Below are 5,504 nucleotides of genomic sequence, written 5' to 3' on the forward strand. Positions count from 1 at the left end.
ATCCTGTCCACTCGGCTGACCCATCTCATTAGCATGGAGGATTGTGTAATGCAGAAGAACTTCCACATTATCTCGCGTGTCCTCTTTCCCTGCCATTTCCAAAATCTCTCGGGCCGTGTCCCCCGTCAAACGTTTGAAATTACTCCTTAGCTCATCCTCTGTTAGTTGCTCTATTGTCTCATACATCCTCAAACGCGCCATCGTAACAGGGCCTCCTCCTTCATGACTTCTCATCTTCTTAATTATAGGCAAGATGTTTTTTCCTTCCAGCGTGTGCCGCTTTCTCAAAACAAGAGGTGGACCCATTCTGAATTACAACAAACAACCGCAAATTATAGATAACATCTCTTTTATATCACAATATATTCTCATTTTATCCTCTCACATTATTTATTATATAGATCCACCACAAGCTAGCCGTGCCCTTACGTAATATAACAGACCTACACAAGTCTATACATTGTCACATGCTTCTCTGATCAATCAACACTACGACCAAAAGTCCTTCAGATCACTCATATAGGATACGCTTGCTCTCTTCAGCGCGTAACACCTCGTGTGTCTTATTACTTAGCTTTAACACAAATACCCTCATCGGTATTCAGTGTTTTATGCACAACCAACATGGCATTTACTCAAACACAAAGCCCTCATCGGCGTTCACTGATAATGATAATAATAATAATGCCCTCTGCGACATAATCATCTTATGCAATTAACTATTACTAAAAATGCCCTCATCGGCAGTCTTAAATTATAATGCCCTCTGCGGCATACTCGCTACGTTATTAAAATGCCCTCATCGGCATTCGCTGACAATAAAAAAAAATAATGCCCTCTGCGGCATATCAATAGCATGCGATCAAAATAGAAGTTATTTACCTTGTTAATAAGGGACTCCCAAAAGCACGTCTTGTCCGTCTCGCGCCCAAATCGGAAAAGAGGCTGAGCATGCCGGTATCTCCCAGAATTCACTGGGGATGTGAACCCAATACCTATGTCGTTGATAACTTTACTGACATATGCCTGGACTTTGAAATTCTTTACACCTCTGAAGAATCAAAACATTCTTCTCTCTACCCCTATCTGTCATTTGATTTCTTAAGGCTTTTAAAAGTCCATTTATATACTTAAAAATATAGTTTCACTAGTTGTCTCTTCTCTATTACCGTCCTGATATGTCTACTGTTTCGTTGTACATGTATGTGATCCAATTACTTGCACACATTAATCTAATTGTTACTCACACACAAAAAAAAGTTTATTTTAGTTTAATTGACCATACAACTGATACTATAGTGTTATAATTATGTAAAGTGCATTATTTTCTCAAAACTCGATGTTAGTGGACCTCCTTGCATAACACCTGGTTGAGCGAGGGGTATCCTATAAGATAAATGTCACAGGCGAATGCTATAATGAAAATGAGTTGTGTTAGTGGACAGTGTATACAGTTACTGTTACTTTTATACTTTTAAAATATAACCAACATTGTAAACAGATTTATGTGACAAATATACCGGTTGTCATTTGTTTTTAAATTTCTGATCTTGAGAGATAATATTGGTAGCAAATCTTTAAGCAGGTATGAAAAATAGTCTCGTTTTAGAACTATGTAACTTTACGTGTCCAAAATGGGAATTTCTCAATAGTAATGATATTTCATATACGTTTCTGCATAAATCTTAAATAAAAAGAACAATTTATTCTTGCAATATTGTAATTATTCGTAATCAAAATAACAGTTGGAATATGTTGCATACGATGATGAAATAATTTTATAGTAATTGTGTTATTTAAATGCACTAGGAAGAAATGTATTAACACCCACACAGGTGTAAGTCAATGAGGTCCAATTTGTCGTGAAATGAATTCGGAATATAACTGTTCCTGATTTAAGCTTCCTATACCCATACCTTTTTAGCCCACCATCATCTGATGGTGGGCTTTTCAAATCACCCTGCATCCGTGGTCCGTTGTCCGTCGTCCGTCCGTAAACAATTCTTGTTATCGGTATCTCTCAAGAAGTACCAGAGGGATCTTTCTCAAATTTTATATGTAGGTTTCCCTTGGCCCTTAGCTCGACAGGGCAAGTTTTGAGACTGATCGTATAAACAACATGGTCGACAGGCAGCCATCTTGGATTTTGATAGTGAAAGTTTGTTATCGCTATTTCTCAAGAAGTACTTGAGGGATCTTTCTCAAATTTTATATGTAGGTTCCACTTGGTCCTTAGCTGTGCAGGGCAACTTTTGAGACTGATCGGATAGAAAACATGGCCGACAGGCAGCCATCTTGGATTTTGATAGTGAAAGTTTGTTATCGCTATTTCTCGGGAAGTATCAGAGGAATCTTTCTCAAATTTTATATGTAGGTTCCCCTTGGTCCTTAGCTGTGCAGGGCAACTTTTGAGATTGATCGGATAAACAACATGGCCGACAGGTAGCCATCTTGGAATTTGATATTGAAAGTTTGTTATCGGTATTTCTCGGGAAGTACGGGAGGGATCTTTCTCAAATTGTAAATGTAGGCTCCCCTGGATCCCTCGTTGTGTATGTTATATTTTGAGACTGATCATAAAAACAAAATGGATTAAAAGAAGAACTAAACAGATCTTTCTCATATTGCAATGATCGATTCTATTTCTTTCACATTAAGTACTGTTCTAGTAAATATGTGAAATGACAAACTCACTTTGAAGGTTGGCTTTCATACACATCAGTATTAAGTTTAGATCAAAAGTTACCTCAATGTGCATTTACTGTTCACATGACTCGATCAAACAGATTAGAAGATGGTACAAAGGTGGGCGCCAAGATCCCTCTGGGATCTCTTGTTGTATTTATCCTGTTTTGAAATTTCAAGCGAGGACCAACACTAGAGTTAAATATCCATAGGAGTTGACCTTAGTTTTATACAGCTATAAATGCTTGTCCTTTTTTTCAGAATTATGATTTGCCTACAAGACTACATGGGTGATCCAATTACAAAGACAGCTGTTGTAGCCTATCCTTGTATAGATATGTGTAAGTACTCAGATTATATTCAGTACCTAATAACTACAATAGTTAATATAGTTTTTAGCTCACCTGCCCAAAGAATGGGTTAGTGGATTTTAACTGAGTTTGTTCTGGAGCATCCTTGGACCTAGGGCACACAATTTAAAATCAACGGTGGGTGTGACCCCGTTGGGGCAGAGGGGTGGGTCTGTATATGGGAAATAGAGCTAAACCTTTAAAATCCTTCTTTAATCATAGAAATTAAGCAGGGATTAATGCAGGAAAAGAAAGTTAGTAGAATAGGGGACAATATGCGCAATAGGTGTGCATGTATGACCGTGGCCAGTGTCCAACGAGGGATGCATGCCAGAGCCATCTTTATAATAGATACTCCGAATTGTCCACCATATATGCATAAGAATAAAACGTGCGTGTGACTGCTGACCGTAAACAGGGCTTACCGTAAATAGTGTTGCAAAATATCAGCAGAGACAATTTCAAAACATGAACATGGGGAAATAAAAACAAAAAGAAACCAAGGCAGATATTTAAGTGGTAGTATTTCATTTACAAGTGGGGGGATTTTTTTAACTGCAGTAAGGGATCATAAAGCTGAGAGGGGAAATTTGCCCATGTGTGGCCATAAAAGGCCTGTATATATCCATGCTAAGGGGTTTCTTCTCAAAAACCCCTGAACTAATTTCAATGAAATTTTGCAGAAACCTTCCATGGCCAAAGGTCATTAAAATATTGGCCGGTTTGGTCCCTATCCCCCAGGGGCCTGAGGGGTGGGGCCAAAAAGGGGCAAATTGACTAAAATTTCAAAAAATCTTCTTCTCAAGACCCAGATATGGAAGAATCAAACACTTTTCATAGATGTAAGGGTCTTACGGTGCTGTACCATAAGTACCATATATCTCCCTTGACAATGCCTCACTTTTGGCCATTTGTTGAGCATTCGCCCCTCTGAGGAAGGCTTTGGGTTCTGTTCACTGGCCAAGACATACCAGAGTCTGTAAAAATGGTAGTTTCTACTCCTGCTTAACGCTCAGCAAATTAAGAGTGGGACGACTGGTTCACCCGTTGTCAGTATAATGTGACCGAATGGGGCGTCCTGCTGGGTGTCTTCGTCAGTATGTTTCAGTGAGGTAGCACTATAAAGTCGGCATCAGTTCCGCGCTATCACAAGGAGACAAACACAAACATATCGCAGCCCCCCAAAATACACACACATACACTACACGCATGCATCTTGCACACAGGGGAGGCCGTCCTTTAATGACCTTAGCTGTTAATAGGACGTTACACAAAATAAAACCAATTCAACAGATGGAGCCAACGAAGTTTGCGAGGGAAATATTTTAGTGCAACATAATATTTAATGAGAATATTTTGCTATGACTGCTTTTATATTCAGGTGAGCGATACAAGGCCTCTTGGGCCTCTTGTTCATATAAATCTGGTGCAAGTTATTGGGATTATTGGTAAAGGTAAGTTAAAATATTTTCCCAACAAGGGTGGGAAGGGGAAGGCAATTTCCATATTTAGCTCACCTGGCCCAAAGTGCCAAGTGAGCTTATGCCGTGGTGCGGCGTCTGTCGTCCATCTGGCGGCCGTCCGGCGTTAATATTTTACTTTGAACAACTTCTTCTTAATAACCAAAAGGCCTAGGGTGATATGTGGCCAGAAGGAAACTGGGATAAAGGGCTACCAAGTTTGTTAAAATAAATGACGTTAACCAACTGTCAAGGTCACAGGGGTCAAAAATGTTAAACACTTTAAACAACTTCTTCTGAATAACCAAAATGACAAGGGTTTTATTTGGCCAGTAGCATGCTGTAATAGAGGGCTACCAAGTTTGTTCAAATAAATGACCTTCACCCATTTTTATGGTCACACGGGTCAAATATTTTTAAAACCTTTAAACAACTTCTGAATAACCAAGAAGCTTAGGATAATGATATTTGGCCAGTAACGTGCTGGGATAAAAGACTACCAAGTATATTCAAACAAATGACCTTTACTTATATTCAAGGTCACAGGGGTCAAATGTGTTTAAAACCTTTAAAGAACTTCTGAATAACCACGAAGCCTAGGATAATGATATTTGGCCAGTAACATGCTGGGATAAAGGGCTACCAAGTTTATTCAAATGAATTACCTTCATCTATTTTCAAGGTCACAGGGGTCAAATATGTTTAAAAACTGTCAACAACTTCTTCCCAATAACCAAAAGGCCTTGGAAGATGATATTTGGCCAGTAACATGCCGGGATGAAGGATTCCCTGCAGGTAGGGCGTCAGAATTGTACCTGCTGCCCCCAATTGCATGATCGTAAGAGGCGACTAAATTTGGGACCTTATCTCTTCTCTCCTTTCTAAATAACTTTCTTCTTCCTAATGTCTCCCTTGACAATGCCTCACTTTTGGCCATTTGTTGAGCGTTCGCCCCTGTGAGGAAGGCTTTGGGTTCTGTCCCCTGGCCGAGACATACCAAAGTCTTTAA

The sequence above is a fragment of the Mizuhopecten yessoensis genome, unplaced genomic scaffold (assembly GCF_002113885.1).
Source record: "Mizuhopecten yessoensis strain PY_sf001 unplaced genomic scaffold, ASM211388v2 scaffold5913, whole genome shotgun sequence".
Lineage (NCBI taxonomy): Eukaryota > Metazoa > Mollusca > Bivalvia > Pectinida > Pectinidae > Mizuhopecten > Mizuhopecten yessoensis.